Source organism: Triticum aestivum, chromosome 3A, assembly GCF_018294505.1.
Source record: "Triticum aestivum cultivar Chinese Spring chromosome 3A, IWGSC CS RefSeq v2.1, whole genome shotgun sequence".
Classification (NCBI taxonomy): Eukaryota; Viridiplantae; Streptophyta; class Magnoliopsida; order Poales; family Poaceae; genus Triticum; species Triticum aestivum.
In genome coordinates, this window is record NC_057800.1 from 740,546,969 (window position 1) to 740,558,637 (window position 11,669).

The 11,669-nt window shown below is 47.0% G+C and overlaps 1 pseudogene; it reads right to left on the minus strand.

Moving 5' to 3' along the window:
* Positions 1–8,082: 8,082 nt before the first annotated feature.
* On the minus strand, positions 8,083–11,349 carry LOC123059633 (wall-associated receptor kinase 1-like; annotated as a pseudogene).
* Positions 11,350–11,669: the final 320 nt, after the last annotated feature.

Genomic DNA, 11,669 nt, shown 5'->3' on the forward strand with positions numbered 1-11,669 from the left:
GTCCATGATCCTGCTCATGAAGGGTCCATGCGTGCCATTGCTTCATCAAGCCACGCCGGCGGAGCTTCCTCTACTCATGTTGCCTCGTCATCCCGCGTTGTTGAGCAGCAAGAGGAAGAAGAAACAGAGGACGACGAAGAAGAGGAGGAGGAGGAGGAGGACGCAGAAGAAGAGGAGGAGGAGGACGCAGAGGAGTACGATGACAATGACGGGCCTCAACCGACGCAGCCAAGCCAGGGGAAGAGGGTATCTCATCCACACCAGGATATTTTGAGCCCATCCCCGTTTCAGAAACCGGTTCCTCGTCGTCGCACGAAGAAGCCGGACGAAACCCGCTCGAAGAGAAACGACGACCGTACCGCTAAGAGGAGCAGGAGCAAGTGACCACTCGTGTTGGTGATGTCGTTTAGTACAACTAGTTGTGAGCAAAAACTTGTATGCTATGCTAGTGATGTCTATTTGGTACTTTCAAGCTTTGTTGGTGATGTCGAATTGCTACTTTCAAACTATGTTCAAACTATTTGAAATGTTAATTTGCTATCTACAATGTGTGCGATCATCCTATTTTGAATTACAAACAATATTTGTTGTGATGTTTATTTATTTTTGATTGATAAGACAAAGAACCAGTTTAGAAGTTAACTGGCACATACCCTACCGCCGAATGGGACGGCGGTAGGTGTAGACATCCTACCGCCAGGAACTTTGGTGGTAGGTTGTGGTACCCTACCGCCAATGGGTCACGGTTTCTTCGTCACAGAACAGAAGGCATGTGTGTAGGACCCTACCGCCAAGGCACGTGGCGATAGGTTGGGGTACCCTACCGCCGGCGGAAACGCCATCTTCATCACAGTATCGAAGGCACAGCCTACGGCACTACCGCCGGGCCTTCTGGCGGTAGCCTTAGCTGGACTACTGCCACGTCCTGTGGCGGTACGACCGTTACGCTGCGTGGCCTCACAAAACGGGGCTGACGACGGCCGCCGTTAACCTACCGCCGCTCCCCGTGGCGGTAGCCTGTACAAGCCTACCGCCATGATCTACGGCGGTAGCGAAAGGGTCAAATCTCAAAAAAGTTTGAACCGGGGTCAGATACCGATTTTGTTTGCAAAAAGGGTCAAAACACGAAATTTGGCCACCTAGTGGTGGCAACCTAACTCATATGGCTTCCAACCGAGCTAGGTAACAGTAACTGAATCCATCACCAACATTAGCTAGTGTCACTTAACCTGCGGCCAAGGGAACCACAAATTAAAAAAAAATCTAGCCATTGACAATGAATTTCTAGGTACAGAAGCAAGCAAACCAGTAGCTCCAATTTATAGATAGCTAACTTAGCTAATTAACAGTAACTTAGCTAGGCCATCTCGTACAAGAGTTGAAATACTTTGTCTTTGAAGAGCGGGAGCTCATTCTCATGAAGGTTGATAGAAGTCAGAATAGGGTTGCAGATTTCCTAGCTAAATTTTCGCGCTCGGAGCATATAACCGACTTGTGGTTACAGGATGCCCCCGAGAATCTCCTAAGCCTTTTTGCTATGGATTGTAAAACTATTCGTTAATCAATAATGCTCCCAATCTTTACACACAAAAAAAACAGTAACTGAACTCCTTCCCCACTTTTAGTTGGTGTTTGCTTAAGCTCCAACCGGGAGCACAGAGTAAACATTCTGGTTGCTGGAGATAAACTACAGAAACTGAATGTGATAGTGCACGTCTATTCCAGATGATGATACAGATGTGTACCTGGATGTGGCAGTAGTGTGCTTCATACAATGTGAAGGAGATGACCATGACTGTGACCCTGTACGCGGTGCCGCAGGAAGAGCTCAGCAGGCCAGGGACAAGAAACGTTCCGCTCGATAGGCCCCCGCGTCGCCCCCCGCTCGTGCGACTCGGGTGGCTCCCCAACCCTAGCCTCCGCCGGGGCCTAGCTCATCTTCCTCCCTTCCTCCCGCCGCCGCCGGAGGACGCCGCTGGTTTGCACCCGGAAGACGATGGCGGTGACGGGGGCCCTTCCTCCCTCCCGCGTCTCAGGGGTGGCGGGGCCCCAACATGCGTGGAGGTGTGGCCGATCTAGAAGTGACGGTGATGACTTCAACGGCGGCGGCGGTCGGCCCGGCCTCGGGCAACGGGCGGCTCCTTGCGGCAGCTGGCCTGGATCGGGCGGCGGCGCGATGCGGTCTTCGGCAGTATGTCATCTGGCCTTAGATCAGCGACGGCGTCGAGGGCCTGGTGGACTGCATGGCGACACCTCTGGCAGATCTGTTTTGGCCGGTGTAGCTAGTGGTGGTGGTCATCTTCTTCGTCGGAGGTGGCCGGCCAGAGGCTTGGTGATCGGATCTCGAGATCCATCATCTAGTCCCGGCTGCGAGTTGGGGAGACATGGTTACCGGTGAAAACCGAGCCGACGGCAGACGATGGCAGCGTTCTACGCCGTTACCTTGATGAAGGCATCGTCGCATAACTACTGTCGACCCACTTGTGTTGTTCCGGAGGAAACCCTAGGTTCTGTTGTTCCAGATCGGACGATGGCGGCACTGCGGTGTCGTTTCTCTCTTGGGAGCATCTTTTGTGGAGCAGCGCTGAAAGCAGAGGCAGGAGGTGGAGTGGCTTCATCTTACACGGAGTTTCGATGGAGATGTCAAGTCATGCCTGACCGACAGGTGCTACGCTTTGTCATGCCTAGTCGGCAGGTGCTACGCATGACAGATCTTCCAAAAACTTTAAGTTGTGTCGGCTGGTGCTACTTGACAGCATGGTGCTGAGGTGTATCAGTGGTGACCGCGACGTGCTAAGCTGTTTGCGCGCAGGGAGGAGGTGCCGTTGGGCGCCGTGGTGGCGTCGACGATAGCTGGACCGAGCAAAGTTGATGCATCAGTACAGTTCTGAAGATGGAGCGGTGGCAGTTGGCGGCGCGGCCTCTGAGAGCATGTCGGACCGGTGAGTGAACCATACCCGGCAGGCGTCCTGGATGGGAGCTCATGTCTTAGATGTTAGGTTTGGCTGCGAGGTCTGTTTGGTATTAGGCCCACACTATCAGCATCCCTTCATCAATTGGATAGGAGTAGCAACAGATGTTGCGTAGACGGTGGCTTTAATCTTACTGTTGTATTACTTTGTCAGGTGTTGTGTGAACAATTAATAAAATGGCTGCATGCATCATCCAAATGCAGAGGCCGGGGGTCTTCCTTTTTTTACGAAAAGGAAGAGCTCAACAAGTCAGTCCGTTAAAGGGGCTAGTCTAAAGTCTGCTCCTGATAAACCACGTTACACATTTCGCTTGTGGATTTTCTCGGTTTCCAAAGGTTTGCTCTATGCAAGAAAGGCATTACCAACATAGAGATGAATCAAAGCTCATGAAAAACATAGAGAGGGAACAGATGGGCACACAATTTACAGCATGAAAATGGAGAACTACACAAGAAAGCCACCAGCAGCAGTAAGGCATCAGTAGAATGCGGAGTCGTACCATGCAACCAGTTGGGAGTGCCACCTTGCTCGTCAACAATGGAAGCCGGTTAGCAATCTTCAGTCCCCACCTGTTGGAGACAGCCTAACTGAAGTGTCTTCCAGCCGAGCAAGGTGACAGTTACTGATGCGCCCATTTAACCAGTGGTAAATTTGACAATTTTGACCTATAGATGAAATCATTTCACAAAAAGCATTGCTTCTAAAAGAAGTTCACTCAGCTGACCTTTTTGAATGGCACCCGACACGAAGGCGCCACACTACACTGTGCAACGCCTGACAGATAGGCGCCACACGCCTGGCCAGCGTCGCATCCCGGACCGCCTAAAAATTACTAAGTCAGTGTGTAGCGCCTGAGAGTTAGACGCCACACTATATAGTGTAGCTCCTAGCCTCTAGTCGTTGCACTAGTGGTTGCCTACAAAATTAAGCAACGACTAGTGCACCGCCTAGAGGCTAGGCGCTACACTGTATAGTGTGACGCCTAGCTCTCAGGTGCTGCACACTACTTAGTAATTTTTGAATCACACGGGTGCGACGCTGGCCAGGCGTGCAACGCCTATCTATCAGGCGTTGCATGGTGTAGTGTGGCGCCTTCATATCGGGCACCACTAAAAAAGGTCAGCTGAGTGAAATTTTTTTAGGGACAATTTATTTTGTGAAATGATTTCATCCACAAGTTAAAATTGTCAAATTTGCCTTAACCAATGGAGAGGAGGGAGTAAAAAAGTATAACTGCTCGGAATAAACTACAGAAGCAAAGTCATCCACAACACAACCAAGGAAATCACGACGTAAAAACAGAATCATATCATACCCACTGGAGATGAATTTATAGATTCATAAGCTAGCAATGCAGTAACACATTTTTTTGAAGGAGTAACACAAGTCTTAGATAAGCTAACTGAACTAAGTAACAGTAACTGTCCGTCTCCAATTTAGCTATTGCTTGCTCAAGCTGCAACCAAGAGCAGAGGATAAACATTGTGATTGCTGGAGATAAACTAGAGACGAAGGGTCATGTACATGACTGATGTTTGCAATGATTATTTTGGAGAATTTCCAAGAATCTGGTGGGTCTGGTTACCTTGTTCGGGCAGTGTTCCAGTGTGGAAAAGGGCCACACATCTGAAGTATGTAAGAAAGAATCTTGAGCGCAAAGCTGATGCCATGTGTGACATCTTGAGTGTAAAAAAGACTTGAGCGCAAAGCTGATGCGGCGTGTCAGATCAACGTGCACCGGGTCGGGGTGCGAGCATCTTACGAGTGCCAACGTTTGGTTCCCCATCGACGTCGTTTGCTCAGGCTGCAACCATGGAGCACAGCTCGGGTAAAAATTCTGAACACCTGCAGATACAAATTACATACAGTCTATACAGACAGAGAATCGAATAACAGGATACAAATAAACTGAAAAGAACCCGATGCCTGAGATTGCTCTGCTAGGAAATAAACTTGAACTCGATCACGGGATACATACATACGTACGTACGTACATACATACTGTCTATACATACATACATACAGTGATCGTTTTTTCTTTCCTTCCTCGCGGCTGGAACCCTAGCCGCCATCAGGAGAGGCCATCTTTCAGCGCCGTCCTCCGGCGGCTCCCCTCCGCCGGCAACCTCGGTCGTCGGTGGTGAGGGGGGTCGCCGGATCCACGCGTGTGGATCGTTTTTACTTCCTTGTAGTCTAGGTTTTTTGGCTGTTCATCGGCCTGGATTCGGCGGTGACGATGACGGCGCTGAATAAAGATTCTTCAGATCCTTCCTTGTCACTTAAGCCCATGTCAGCCCATTCTTTTCCTCCGCTCATGCGACCTAGGCAGGGAGGCGGCGGTGGCCGATCTACACCTTTCCGGCAAGGGTCCCCTTCTCCCTTCGTTTGTTGCAACGATGATGGGAGGGAGTGGGGATCTCACTGCTTCGTCTTGATGGCAGTAGGGCTAGGAATATTTAGGATCTCACTGCTTCGGCTTGATGGCAGTGGGGATCTCATTGCTTCGGCTTGATGTGGTTGTGCGTGTCAATACTCCAACTCCATTTTCAACCGATGAAAGTCTCCCGATCTCGACCTCATTTAGGGGCTTGTGAGATTTGTGTTCTCTAAGTCGAGTTGGGTCTAGGGCGTCCTAACTCTCCATCATTTTCTTCTCTGTAGCGGCAATTTGCTACGTAGATCACGGTGGACAGCATCTTCTGGTCTACATAAACAACTTATGGGCCACTGCTTCTACAAGCTCCCGAGTTCAATATATTTGCTCCGCTCAAATAGAGGCCGAGAGGCAGCAATGAGCTTTCTCACGATGCGTCACAGGTGAATGCAGGAGAATGAAGACTCCACCACACCCATATTTTCGACGTATGTAAGAGTGTTTTTCAAGGGTTTGTATTTCCTAATACTATATGGCCTTTGGCCTTTTTGCAACACCCCCCCCCCCCCCGACTTATCTACCATTCTAGCGGGGTGATGTTTTTTTTTTGAAATTTTGGGTATTAAGGCTGGAGTTGAAATATGTTGTTGATTGATGTTTTTTTAATCTTTGTTTCGTTTGGTTTGTGATAAAAAAATGAACCAACATGTGATTGGATGGTTAGGAGGATAGTGTTGCCACCAATCCTCCAGGGATCAACACCTAGGTTTGACGCTTTGGTGTCCCATAAAGATGAAATATTATTTAAATGGGAGACGATCGATAGCGAGGTGGATATGGATAACGTGCATGCGTTTATAGGGGTGAGTATATGTTCGTGTTTTGTGAGAGTTTGTGGTTGTACTATGTCAAAAAAATGCTACAAGTAGTCACCTTTTGTTTGTGTTTGCTATTTCATTGATGATCACAGCTTCGCAAGGGCATGGCAGGCTGGCACCTAAAAAAAGGTAGTGCTAACTGGCGAACGTTCGCTTGAAAGTGACTCCTAGCGAACGCACTCGTAACATTTAATCGAGATCAAATGATGACAGTTTTCTTTTTAAATGACTTCTCTACCGTGAAATTGTCATGCTTGTCTGAAGAAATTGCCGCCCCCTACAACTAAATTGCCATAAAAACGTTCGCCAGCTAAGAGGGTCAAAAAGAGTTGTGAGGCTGTTGCCTTGCAGTATAAAGTCAAAAAAAAAGAGGGTAAAAAAAGTGTTGTTTGGTAAGTGGAGCTACACCTTTTTTTACGGGAAATGGAGTTACACTGGACATAGCCGGAGAAGAACGTTTGAGCATGGGCCGTGTTATGGGCTTCGGCCCCAGGACGGAAGGCAAAAATGAGGGCCCAACTGTTGCTAAAAAAAAGAGGGCTAACCCAATGCGGGCGGCGACCACATTTTTCTCTGAGCTTTGCTACACTTACAGGCAAACCTCACGGGATTGCAAGTTATGGATGATGTGACAATAATTGACTGGCATGCTGGGCCCCACAATTGAAATTCATGGAGGGAGAGGGATTAATTGGGGGAGACGTCTGCCTGTAAGTGCAGCCCGTAAGTGTAGAATTTTCGTTTTTCTCTCTGTCTTCCTCCACCACGGCGGTCCAATCGGCCGGTGCCTCCGTCCGCCGTCTTCCTCCCCCGCCGCCGGCGCCAGTCTCGCCATATGAACCGCCGACCTGAGACACAGTGCCCCCCCCCCCCCCCCACCCTGCCCCCAGACACTATCTCTAATTCTAGCCCATCCAAAGGGGCACCAGCCTATCTCTGTCCCTAAAAAATCAGATTACATGCCTCGTTTCTGGAATTCCAAAGGTTTGCTCTGTACAAGAAAGGGATTACCAGCACCTAGTAAAATTCATGCCAAACACAGACAGGAAGTCCACTATACGGTCGGGCTAAAGGCCCTTAACCTCAGCAAATTAAATTGATGCAACGGAAACATACGAGCTTGGGCACACAAAATAATGCCAACCTGCACAGGAGCTCACTAGCAGGGGGCATCAGGAGAATGCATAACCGTATCATGCAATCGGTTGTGGATGCCATCCTACTCATCAACAGCGGCAAACGGCTGGCAATCTTCAGTCCCATCCAGTGGAAGATAAGCTAACTGATTGCCTCAGCTGAGCTCACTAAAAGCAACTGATTCCATCCTCAGAAGGCTAACAATTAGCTCAAGATAAAGTAGATAAATCAAAGTCAGTAACCTCATCTCTGGAGATAAAGTAGAGAAATGTAGAGAATCGACTAAAATGATAACAAGAAATGAGCACCTGTACATTTTATTGGGACAAGTGGGTTCATCTCAAGAACTGGAGAGAACACAGTGCCTGAGATTGTTTCGACATCCTCGATTTCAGCATACAAAATACACATTCAATTCTTCAGAGACCTTTGCTGTCTGAAATTGAAGGTGCAAATTGGAGAAGGACAGCAGTGGTGTGATGGGCCCCAACAAATGATAGAGCTGGATATAGTGCATTCTCCTTCTGTTTCCCCAACATGCATCTGAATACCTGTCGTATTTGCGCCAAGAGAAAAAACTTGAAACATATATTTTGTATTAAAAGAAGCACCAAGAAAACGCAGCAATGGCCCAATAACAAGAGCACTCAGAATCATTGCTAGTGTAATTCACTAAATCTCTTATAAACATTGATCTCATCAACACAATGCATATGCCAGTAATTGACTCCATATCTCAGGTAATAAAAACCAGTGTACACATATAAGCAAGCATGCATAATCCCAACCGAGAAACTAATACAACCATGATGCCTGAAATATTGACTTATTATAGTAGCAATCTAACTAGCCTGTAAGTACAGGTTCTAGCAACAGTTCACAAAAGAGGGAAACAAATTATCCATTATTAATAAGCTCAATAGCCCCATCTAGCGTGGTAGGCTAGCAGATGACAAGAACTCTGCCTCCAAGCTGTAGCGTCGTTGGCTACCTCCTGGCTGTGCGGACAATTGCCGAGCAGATCTACTCCTTTGAGTTAACGACCTTGGTTGCGTCTGTTCTCCATTTCTTGAATCAGGCTGAGATGAGTTCATCCGTTTTGTCCGTAATGTCTGCAGTTCTGTCTCAACCTGTTTCATGGTTGGTCTTTCTTCGCCGTGTAGCCTCAAGCACCGCTCTGCAAGAGAGGCAACATCATTGATCTCAGGTGCTTCCTCAAGCACCTGAGAATTAGCAATATCTGTGATTCTTCCCTCATTGAACTCCTGGAGGAAATAGTTCGACAAGCTCTTGATTGTGCCTGATTCACTTGTGAAAACAGGCTTCATTTTGAGAAGCAACTCCACTAGTACCACACCAAAACTGTACACATCACTCTTCCCGTTCAGCTGCCTAGTATGGAAATACTCTGGATCTAAGTACCCAAATGTACCTTGCACATTCGTGACAATGTGTGTTTGATCAATCGGAACCAATCTGGATGCACCGAAATCTGACACTTTAGCTGTGTAGTTCCCATCCAAAAGTATATTTGAGGACTTCACATCACGATGGAAGATTGATATTGAAGCTGAAGAGTGGAGATAAGACAGAGCTCCTGCTGTTTGTAGGGCAATCCTTAAGTAATCACCCCAAGACAAAGAAAAACCATCACTTGAATCTGCATGAAGGACTTCAGACAGTGAGCCACTGGATACATAATCATACACCAGCAGTGGAACCTCAGTTTCGAGACAACATCCAAAGAGCTTCGCAATATTTCTGTGATTTATTTGAGAGAGGACTGCAACCTCGTTGATGAATTGACTGATCTCAGACTCCTCAATGACCTTAGACTTTTTTATTGCAACGACACGCTGATCGGATAATATGCCTTTGTAAACCATGCCATGACCCCCACGTCCGATGATACGTGTAGGATCAAAGTTATTTGTTGCCTTCTCCAGCTCTTCTAATGAGAAAATCTTTGTATTCTCGTTTGCACTTTCATCAGATGATATCAGTGTTTCTAGGAGAAGACCTTGGTTCTTTCGGAAATAGTTATTCCGTAGTTGCTTTTGAACATTTATTTTCCATCTACGAGTGAGAAGCACTACACTGAAGCTCATAAGTAGGACACCGAAACCACAGGACAGCCCAACAATTATACCTGCAGGCGTTAAGTGCTTTTAAGTTTCTGTTCTATCTCATTTATAAAAAATGCAACAATAATATAGTCATACTCTTACCTAACAGTAGATTCTGCTGTTTCTTCCTATTAATTTCTGTAATACCTGAATCAACGAGATCTTGATAAGACGAGTCAGCAAAATATATATACATGGAACATAGTAAATCATTCAATAATTGTGAAATCGTGCATGAGCGTATTAAATGAAACCTAAATGGATGTAACACAAACCACAAGTAGAAAAATGAAAATGCAATGTCTAAGAGTAACATGCAGTTTTTAAATGTAATACAACCTTTTTTAGAGAGTTATTAAGTACCTTCACAACCAGATTGGATGTATGGATTTCCTACAAGGCCATCTGAGCATTTGCAGCGATAACCCCTATCAACAACACCAACCCCTTCAACACCTACTTCCACACACTTGCTGTTGATACTCACGCAAGCATATCCAGACATATTCTGCCGGGCCTGCGCACAACTTAGATAACCAGCAACCCATTGCACAGAGGAGAATGACCCATAAGGAATAGGAAAAAGAACATGTTGAGATGCAATATGTTCCCCTTTTATGTCAGGATTCATGAGGTTAACGGTCCCTTCCTCGATATTTATATCGATGACCTGTTTCTCCTCCAACATGACCAATCCAGCTGATGATGTCATATCTGTGCAGTTGAGGTGGAACTGTTTCATTGCAAAGCAACCCTCTTCTAAGCTGAATGGGAATGGCACCTCAGTATAACCACACCAACGGGTGCAATCATCTCTACTCAGAATTGGATTATACCCTAGTTTGATCAGTGAGAAGTTAGCACATATCAATGTCCAAAATTTACCTAACAACAGCTGCACATTTGGCCACCTGATTAGGAAAGAAGGTTACCTTCATCGATCAAGCAGCCATGTGGAATGTAGGGGTTGCCTGAATAACCAGTGCTGCAAATACAGCTGTAGCCATAGCTTCTGTCAATGCACTCCGCATCGTCGATGTCACAGGAATTGGTTGTACTGTCAATGCACTTGGCATACTCGCCGATACAGGCACAGTTTTTCATGTTTTGCATGGCAGCAACACAGTTGGATTGGTCAACTATCTGCCACGATAGCTTAAAACCACTCGGCCCTTCACTAGTTATGCTGATTCTATCCCACAGTGGAGAGGTCTTGTTCGAGCCCGTGCTGGTGTTTTTTGTGATGTGGACAAATTTCAACTGGTAAGTGTTGGCATAGCTTTCCATGTGTACACGACAACATCCAAAGCCATTACAGTTGTGCGTAGCTACTATCTCCGTGATTTCTGGATCTGGGCACACAGTTGCACAGATTGACTTAACGGAGTTCTCTTCGATGGAGTACACCTCCAGGTCACAGCCAGTTATCTTTAGAGCAATGGAATGAAGATGGAAGGATCTCCCAGGCGGTTTCAAAGACAAGTTGTAGACACTGACACCAGGTTGTATGGGGATGGTATGGGAGACGGAGGCCCAGATTGAATTTAATAAAGTAGGATTGCCAAATTTGATCACCTCGGTGATGCCGTCGCGCAAGAAGAGCCTGGTGGATGAGCGGTGTCGTTGCAAATGAGGTTGAAGTCAGGCCCGCCCGAGCACCTGGATCCGATGCCAAAGGGATACGTGAAGCTCAGCTTGCCGCAGCTCTTCAGGCAGCCATGCAGCGTGGCACCGGCACGGGATGGTTGCGCCCAGTTCCCTTCGGGGCTCCGATGGCTTGTTACACCTCCAGATACCAGAGCTATTGGCTTTCCTAGTGACCTGAGTACCAATAGAGAGAAAATCATAGGGAAGATGCCCATGATCAGTCTACAGTTCTACACGGCACTTTGCACTAGAGAAATTCTGGCATCCTACTGCATATATATACCAATGGTAACAAGCTTACAGTTGACTCAAGGAAGACTGGAAGAGGCTTCGTGTGGATGGGGATGGGGTGTGCTTTGCTTGCATGTGTAAGCAGATAATCATGACCGTCTGTGCATGCACATGTGGACGTGTCAGTGGTGTATCAATACAATGTGAAGAACACCTCAGCAAGTCAGTCCATAAGGCAGTCTACTATGACCATTTCTAACAAAACCACGTTACACATTTCACTTGTGGGTTTTGTGGGTTTCCA